Raw genomic sequence first — 10,078 nt, forward strand, 5'->3', positions numbered from 1 at the left:
TTTGGTGCTCCTGAAGACTCAAAGATGTCACCCTCCAGAAAACCCCAAGGAAAGAAAAGGAAAGGACTGCCACCACGTTTAGCCAAACATGGGGACATGTTATCTGTCCTGTCCAAAGCTTCTCCACCCCTACGAAAAAAACTCATTCAAACAGCCTCCAAAGAGGTCATCGATACCGTGTGTGAATGTTGTTTGAACGTTTTGAAAGGCACGATCCCTTTGTCCAAACACCAGAAACAATGCTTAGGCAAACATCGTCACGTTCTTCGCCAAATGGTTCAAAAGAAAATTCCCATTCGTCAAAAAAAGAAGATGTTAGTGCAACGTGGAGGTATTTTACCTCTCTTGTTAGGCCCCATACTGAAAGGAGTCTTGGGAACCATGTTGGGAGGACTGGTGGGAGCAAGATAAAAAGGCCTCGGAAGTTCCAAGATCTCAGAATCGACCCCTGACAACCCCATGGAAGGACGAAAACTAGCTTTAGTGCCTTACAAACAATGGATGGAATACCATCGGTGGCAAGAACAACACACCCCGCATTTACCTCCCAATCCCCATTTGAGCGAGATGTCCCAGTTACAACACGAATTGCAGTCCTTGATGGATCGCCAAGATTTGTCCGAAACAGAAAAATCGCAAAAGTACGGTCAACTCTTGCAACGACTGCAACTCTTTCACCAGAAAGCTTTAGACGAAACAGCTCTACCCACTCTGAAAGATTTTAAGACCTTGATGAAAAGTCCAGCACCATCACCAGTACCAGTACCAGTACCACCAGTACCCGTGACCAAGACAGAAAAAGGAGAAGAAGAGGAAGGGTTTCAAACTCCACCAGAAAAAGTACGCAAGTTAACAACACCACCTACCTCCAGAATTGGATGGATTAAAAAGATGATGGCCACCCCTTCTTCCTCACAAGAGAAAAAGAAAGTGAAGACAGAAGTGAAGACAGAAGTGAAACAAGAACCGATATCCCCCGCTCAGACATCCTTCTCCTCTTCGACACCTATTGCTGGCCGCACACGCAAAGCATTGCAATCCAAAAAAATACCCCAAGAGAAAAAGAGTAGCTTCCTCCAAGAGTGGGTGTCTTATTAACACACCAACCAACACAAAAAAATGGAAAAAGTCTTAGCCAGCATTTACTACGATCCCTCCCATCCTGCAGGTTACGCAGGAGTTCAAAAATTGTATCGTGCTGCCAAAACGCGACTGAAAAGTCTCCGTTTACCTCAAGTGCAACGATGGTTACAAGAACAAGCTACCTACACTTTACACAAACCCATTCGACGCAAGTTTGCCAGAAGTCGCACCCGAGTGGAAGGCATCGATCATCAATGGCAAGCCGATTTAGCCGATGTCTCTCATTTGGCCAGCTACAATCGTGGCTACAAATATTTGTTTTGTGTCATCGACGTCTTTTCCAAATTTGCCTGGGTCGTGCCCTTGACTTCCAAATCGAGCAGCGAGTTAGTGCGAGCCCTGCAACGGGTGTTGAAACAAAGCGGTCGTCACCCTCTTCGATGGCAAACGGACAAAGGCACCGAATTTCTGAACCAAGCTTTCCAAAAAGAATTAAAGAAACGTGACATTCATCTTTTTACCACCGAGAATCCCGAAACCAAAGCCAGCATCGTGGAACGTTTTCAGCGCACTTTGAAAGAACGCATGTGGAAATATTTTACGCATCACCACACTCTGAAGTACATCGACATCTTACCGCACCTGGTGCAAGCGTACAACCAATCTTACCATCGAAGCATCGGACGTGCCCCGCAGGACGTGACTCCCGACAACGAGGTGTTGGTGTTTGAGCGCCTGTTTGGTACGTCCCCGACGAGGGCTGTCCCCAAGAAAAGTGGAGAGTTGGCCGTAGGAGATTGGGTGCGCATTGCAAAACCAAACGCACTTTCGACAAAGGTTACTTACCTAACTGGACGACCGAATTGTTTCGCGTCACTGGACGAGTGCATGGCCGTCATCCTGCCGTCTATAAATTGGAAGACATGAACGGAGAAGTGCTCAAAGGAACGTTTTATTTGCCCGAGTTACAACGTGTCACCAAAAAAGAAGACGACGTGTACGACATCGAAAGCATTCTCGAACGCAGAACCCGACCACTCCTCCTTCACCTAGTTCTTCTGTGCAAGATTTACAAAAACAACCCTTGTGGGTGTGGTGTGGAGAACGTGTGCCTAAAACGCAAATCGTCTTTTTCTGCCAAATCTTCGTGGTGTATTGTGTCATCGGGGCAGCCATCGCCAATTTGAGTTTGCAACAAGGAGACAAACAATTGTGGACCATTTTATTGAGCAGTTGCATCGGTTACCTGCTTCCTAATCCCTCCCTGAAATTCACCTCGAACGGGAACCCCGGGAACCTTGTGTCCAGTGCCAGTGCCAGTCACCACTTCAATCACAACCAGAACCCCATTTTAGACGGAGACACGCCTCTGACGTCCAGTAACCCCTCGGACAGCCACAGAACTCTGGAATTATGAGTCACCAAAACCAATTTTACTTAACTTTACCCAGTGACAGTTCCATGGAGGTGTTTCCCAAGAACACGTTGTGCTGTTACACGGCCAAATTACCTCAGGCCATCCAGTTAGATCACGAAGCCCATTGGGAAGTGGCTTTAGTAGAAACGATTCACCCGACCCAAGTCCTCAATGTCCTTCCCAATCAAAATTTTTTTGATGTGGAAGTTCATGACGAGCAAATGCAACAGTGGATGGATAGCAATGTCAAATATGACAAGAAAACCCGTACACAAAAGTACACCACCTATCACTTGTTCATTCCCCCAGGCTATTATTTTAGTGGTCAACATTTGGTCAGCACCATAACCTCCAGGTTTAATGTCGTGTTTCTGAAAGCTTTGGAGCATGTCAACAAAAATGTCACCATGGAGTACCACAAAGCAGCTCGTCGCTTCTTGATGAAATTTGAACGGAGTAAAATCCTGTCCATTTTATTTTGTCCTGAATTGTATGACATGTCGGGAGGAGACATGGACATGAGAAAGACCATGATCAAGAAAAACGAATTGCCCATCGTTTACGACAACGAGTCTTTTAGCAAGTTATTTCGTGCCCCGGTAGAACTGAACCAAGGACTGAATTTGATGTTCGTGTATTCCGATGTGGTGAAGTACAACGTGGTGGGACACACCTCCGTACCGTTACTGCGTGTCATTCCTTTCAAAGTGGATTCTGCCACGAACACTGAGGAAGGTGGAAACACTTACCACGTCCACCGCGAATTTGTCCATCCTCACTATTTGCCTGTCAGTAAGTCGTATTTGGACACGGTCAACATTGCTATAAAAGGAGATCTGGGACAAAATATTCCATTCACCAAAGGAAAAGTCACGGTGAAACTCCATTTTCGAAAACGGTTCTCTCACGACTCGTAAGTCATGTATCCAGTGTACCGAGGGGTTGCTCAACAGCGAGGACACGGCTTAGGAGATATGTTAAAATCGGCCTTTCGTTCGGTGGCCCCGATGTTGAAACCGATGGTGACACGCGGATTGCACGCCTTGAAAGATGCGGCACTGACGCAAGGCAAAGAATTTCTCCAAAATATCATCATCGACAAACAAAACCCTAAAGAAGCCTTCATGAGGGCAGGCAAAAATGTCTTGCTGCAAACGGGCAAAGACATTTTAGGCCAACGAGAAACACCTATAAATGCCCTGCACGCTACCGAGTCAGGCATTCAGCAAGGACAAGGCAGAAAGAGACGACGAAGAAAACACCCTTTCACCAGACTTCAAGCGAGAAAGGCCAAGAAAAGAAGAACCGTTCGAGACTTAGACGTTTTCGATTATTGAGAAAGGAGACAAAAAAATGATGCACCGAGAATCTTGCGCTTGTTCCAAGACGGAACTGGATCTGTTTGCCATGCCCCCCACGATGATGACGATGCAAGAATCCCAGTGGGTGGAATTTCACCCCGTCTCCTCACTGACCGATTCCGCTCCCATCGAGTTTGAAATCAAAGGACAGCCCGAAGATTACATCGATGAGAATAGCAGTTACTTGTACCTGAAAGTCAAAATTCTAGATAAGACTGGAGGTGCTATAGACGATGAAGCAGTAGCTCCCGTCAACAATTTCATGCATTCCTTGTTCAGTGGAGTGGACTTGTATTTGAATAACAAACTGGTCAGTAGCAGCATGGATACTTACCCTTATCGTGCCTACCTGGAAAATCTCTTGACGTACGGAATAGATGCCAAGAACACTCATCTCAATGCCTGTGTGGTATGGGAAGCTGACGAACCTACCAAGTTTGAAATATTGGAAACTGATGAAAAGAAAGACAACAATGATGGATTTGTAGAACGAAGAAAGAGAATCACGGGAGCCGACACAAGTTTAGAACTGATGGATCGTTTGCATTTGGACATGTGGTTGCAAGAAAAGTATTTGCTGAACGGGGTGGATGTCCGCCTGAGACTGAATCGTAGCAGTGCCGCTTTCCATTTGATGGCTGATAGTGACGGTTACAAAACCAAAATCCTAGAAGCCAGACTCTACGTACGCCGTGTGGAAGTGTTACCTAAAGTGGGAAACGACATCAGTCAGACGTTGAGCAGAACGACCGCCAAGTATCCCATACGACGCGTGGAAGTGAAAACCTTCACCATTCCCAAGGGACAGCGATCCATGATCGAAGATCATCTGTTCCAAGGACAGTTACCCAAACGTTTGATCGTTGGTATCGTCGAGAATACAGCCTTCAACGGAGCTGCCGAAAAAAAATCCTTTCTACTTTCAACACTTTGGCGTGTCCAAAATCGAAGTCAGTCGCGATGGCAAGACCTTGTGTACCCGACCTTTCGGACCTGACTTTAAAAAGAAGAATTACTTGAGATCGTACTTGTCCTTGTACGAAGCCACCGGACAGTTAGGAACCAATACCAGTCACGGTATTACGTACGAGGATTATGCAGGAGGCTACGCATTGTGGGCTTTCGATTTCACTCCAGACCAAGGCAGCGACGAGGGACATTTCCACCCTATAAAATCCGGCCAGATTCGTGTGGAAATTCAGTTTAAAGACCGAGACCCTGATGAAACGGTGAACGTCATCCTGTATGCAGAATTCGATAATACCATAGAAATCAACAGTTTGAGAGAAGTCATCCTAGATTACTAGAAACCCTGGAAGACTGTTATCCCTCTTTACCTAGTGGAGAAACTTTTAGTGTTGCATTGTTGTTAAAAAATGTTAGAGTTGTTGTTGTTTAGTGTTAAGTGATTTTTGAATAAAAAATGTTGTGTTTTGAAAAAATTGTTTGATGTTATATTGTTGGATTATTGTTAAAAATGTTAGAGTTGTTGTTTAGTGTTAAGTGATTTTTGAATAAAAAGTGTTGTGTTTTGAAAAAAAATGCCTTTGTCTTTTGTTTAGCTATAAGAATGTTGGATTGATGCTCTTTCATTTCTTACTATCCCTCTCATGACACTCACTGAACGTTGCGACTCAAAAACCGTGTGGGGGATGTTTTCCTTCACGTCCGCGCTTTGACTTTAAGAACCGGGTTGTTTCCAGTCTAACCATCCATTGTCGACTCATCCTCCTAAGAAGATGTGCTCCAAACTAGCTAAACTCAACGAAGCCTACGTGAATTTGCATAGGGTCAGACACAGTCTGATACCGAAGCCAGAAGAAATAGAGAATGTGAGAATGTTAAAAATCACTGAAGACCTGATAGAAGAGCTCTTCAGAGAAGAAATGAACAGGGAAAAAGAAGAATGGACAGAGAAGTACAGACTTCAGAGACAGCAGCAACAACAACAACAAGAGCAGCAGCAGCAACCTGAAGCTGACAGAGGCTTTGTCGATTGTCGTATCGACACCAAAGAGTTCTTCTTCTCTTTCCGAAGAAGCAGACCTATCGCCAGAAAGTCTATCCTCAGAGGACATCGCATTCTTAGAAACTAAAAAGAATGCCATAGCAAACAAAAAAACCCAGCCCTTTTCAGGGCTACCCAATACTCTAGAAAAGAAATAACAATCGATTTGCCAATGTGTGTAGGTAGAGTAGTGTGAAAATAAACACTAACTCTTTTTTAAAAAAATGTGAGGGTATGTGTTTGTGTGTTTGTGTTTGTAAGTGGTTAAGTAAGTTGGTATGGATAGTAGATTAAAATGATGTCTTTTTTTTTTTTTGGTGTTTGAGGTGTAAATTTGGGGTTAGATTGGATTGCTTTGCGTATGTGGATAGTCTATTGAAGTGATTTATAAAAAATTTTAAAATAGTGATGGGTAGCATAAAAAGTGAGTGAGTGTTTGTTTTAGGTCCGCGCGTTGTTGTTTTTTGGTCATGATGTAGGTAAGATCAATTTTATGTTTTTAGGGGATGTTTTCCTTCACGTCCGCGCTTTCACTATAAATTGAAACTCGTTCGGCAGTCTAGCTACCCTTGTTGATTGATCAACACCAAAAATGAACACGAGACTGGAGAAACTGTTGGAACTTCATGTGCATCTGGAATATGCCAGGCGCATATTAAATGAACTGGCCGCGGAAGCCATTGTGGAGGAGGGAAGGATAAGAGAGGAGGAGGAAAGAAGAAACAAAGAAGAGGAGGAGAGAAGATATAAAGAAGAAGAGGAAAGAAGATACAAAGAGGAGGAGAGAAGATACAAAGAAGAGGAGGAGGAGGAAAAGGAGAGAAGAAGAAGAAATTTCAGAATCCCAGAGAGCGAAAATTGGGATTCTGAAGCGACATATCCTGCCTCTGCTCTCTCCCCCAAAAAGGTAAAAAGTAACTGGGGGACAAGATGTGTATGTGGCGCTAGGCCTGGAAGGTGCCACCATTAACCAGGTGTCCATGAAGTTCCAAAAAAAAAACAGCCCTTTTCAGGGCTACCCAATACTCTAGAAAAGAAATAACGATCGATTTGCCAATGTGTGTAGGTAGAGTAGTGTGATTATAAACACTAACTCTTTTTTAAGATAGTGTGAGGGTATGTGTTTGTGTGTTGGTGCTTGTAAGAGCTCAGGTATGTTTGTGGGAATAGTAGATTATGGGTTTCTTTATTGTTTCTTAGCGTAGGTGAAGAGTATAGTTAGGGTTCTGTAAGCGCTCACGTACGATTGTGTGGATAGTAGATTATGGATTAGTTTATTGTTCTTAGCGTATGTGTTTGTGTGTTTGTGTTTGTGTGTTTGTGTTTGTGTTTGTACCCGCTCACGTACGATTGTGGGAATAGTAGATTATGGGTTTGTTTATTGTTCTTAGCGTATGTGAAGAGTATAGTTTGGGTTTTGTAAGCGCTTACGTAAGATTGTGTGGATAGTAGATTATGGATTTTGTTTATTGTTTCTTAGCGTATGTGGAGAGTATAGTTTGGGTTTTTATTATATGAAATGAGAAAGTATAGTTTGGGTTTTATTATATGAAATGAAAAAGTAGGGGGATGTTTTCCTTCACGTTCGCACGTTGTTTGGTCATGATCTAGGTAAGATCAATTTTACGTTTTAGGGGGATGTTTTCCTTCACGTACGCGCTTTAAGTATAAGAACCCATAGTATTCGTCGTTCAAACCATTCTGCAAAGAATAAAAAAAGAAGATGGCTTCTAACCAAATGGACAAAATACAAACATTACAGGACGTTTTAGACAACTTAGGAATGATGGAGCAGATGTTAATAAGACTGGTTGAAGACCATTATTCCTATAGTCCCCATCGTGTAAAGATGGAAATTAATAACTTAAAAAAGGTAAAGGACAAGATTAGTGGTGTCATGAAAGAGATAAAGGAGGAGAAGGAGGATGAAGAGGAAAGAATAAGAATAAGCAAATGGAACGAAAAGATTGAAAAAGAAGAAGAAAATGAGAAGAGGAAGAAAGAAGGGGAGGAAGAGAAGAAGAAGAAAGAAGAGCAGGAGAAAAAGAAAGAGAAGAAGAGAAAGAGTGTTGGAGATAAAATAAGAACTTGGTGGAGAAAAAGAAGAAATTAGAAGCAGAAGAAGAAGAAAACCCAAAGGCCCTTTTCAGGGCCAGCCATATTTCTCGAAAAGAGACAGCCTTTCCATTGCCTACCCCTTTTTTAAAATTTAAATTTAAATTTAAATTTAAAAAAAAAAAAAAAATCCCATATTCAATTCCCCTTGTCCCTAGACAAACCCAAACTCTATTCCCATGTTAATTTCCCCTTGTCGCTAGACAGACCCACACTATAGTTCCATGTTAAATTCCCCTTGTCGCTAGAGTGACCCACGATTTTTCTCCATGTTAATTTCCCTTGTCGCCAGATTGTCCCACGATTTTTCTCCATGTTAATTTTCCATTGTCGCTAGAGTTGCCCAAGGGGTCTTGTAATGCTAATTCCCATTGTCGCTTGGGTGCCCCCATTTACTACTACTGGCTGACAATTCTCTAACCAGCCTAATTCATCCGTCTCTGAAATAATTTCTGTGTCGCAGGGGATGGGATCTCGCAGAGCTTTGCAAAAGCGCTTGACTGCCTTTTGCGTAAGTCTCACGTCACACTTTGGAATAATTTGGTCCCAAATCCTCTCCTTGCCCGTTTTTCTGTCAATAAGCATAGCATCGAAACCGATCGTGTAGGCCAGTCGCTTTGTGCCAGGTTAGACCATAAACGTGTGTCTCTCTGACACGAAACATCAGCAAGGTCATAATCCTGTTTTAGTGTCGTTTGTCCTTCCAACAAAGTCTCAACGCCTAATCCCAAATGTCTAGGAAATTAAGCTGGTCGTAGGGCTGAAGCAAGAGGTTCAACCAGTCATCCATACTGCCTAGGAATTGGAACTGACCATGGTGTCTGTTCAACTCATAGTCGCAGCTGCCTAAGAGCTGGAACTGGAACTGTGTCTGCTCAACCCGTCGTTTCGACTACCTTGAAGCTGAAACTGGCTCACGAGACCCAATCGCCAGCACTGCGTCCAGTTCATCAATATAATCACTTTGTGTTATTTGCCCTCTGCGAGGCAACTCGTCTAGTTCAAACGTGTACTGGGATGCATCGTTTTCATAAAGGGTGTTTTTCTTAAAAGCGTTGTCTTGTGCGTATACTGATGGAGTCCATTTTTCTGTGGGCGTTTGTCTCTCACTGAGGACAGCTAAATACTCCTTTTTCGTTGCTCCTTAAGAGTCTATGGTGAATATCATCTCCATAGTTCAAACAAAGAGTATGCTATAAGTTGTACCAACCACACACACGCGACATGGTTTTACTTCCCTCCTCTTTCGATATTTATAAGCATATGTGCCACAGCAAGTACTGAGGCACGAGTTCCCATGTAGTTCAGCGTTACTCAGCTTGATGCAGGCACATCCATTTGTTCTGCAAAGCAGCAGCTGTGTGTAGAATCCTCTAATTGGTGTGATGAACGTTATATTTGTACTATGGCTCAAATGGGAGCTGACTGTTGCTTCTCTTTTTTGTGTCCCCCGGGGTCTATAACGGGAACCGGCAACCTAACAATGTATGTAGCTCAGGAGCGATTTTTGTATTGTCACATTGCGATGTGTTTTCCACTGCCTTAAGGCACAACTCACGAGTCGGATCACAGCCCAATTAACGACATTTGTGTACAAGTTTTCTTGTTTGGTTAGAAGTCTCAAACCCTGGGAGAGATAGCTATCGAACTTGCACTGCAGACTAAGTAATCACTGCCGTTTCACACAAATACATCCCTACATTTCCTCTGACCTTCAAGCAATGTTAAGGTCATTTGAAAGTGAAAACATATCTGTATCAGCTAGTAAAGTTGGGCAGACAAATAATTATGTGCAATTTCTTTTTATTAATAGATAGTAAACAATCCAAATAGAAAAGACTCTGGATTCCAAAGTTAACAATGCCTATGAATTCTTGCTTCTAAAAAGGGAAGTAAGTCGTTGAAATCTGCCACGGAAACGCTGGCAATCCCCTAGTAGATTCCGTACATGGTCTTGTATAGCCCTTGTTTGATAATAAATAGCGAATTCCTTGAGAGAGTAAAGATGGTTAAACATTTTGTTATTCAACTTCATACACTTAGATATATAATATTAACAATTCGTAAATTAATTTATTATCAAAATCTAGGCAG

The sequence above is a fragment of the Sinohyriopsis cumingii genome, chromosome 11, assembly GCF_028554795.1.
Source record: "Sinohyriopsis cumingii isolate HCF-2022 chromosome 11, ASM2855479v2, whole genome shotgun sequence".
NCBI classification, from domain to species: domain Eukaryota; kingdom Metazoa; phylum Mollusca; class Bivalvia; order Unionida; family Unionidae; genus Sinohyriopsis; species Sinohyriopsis cumingii.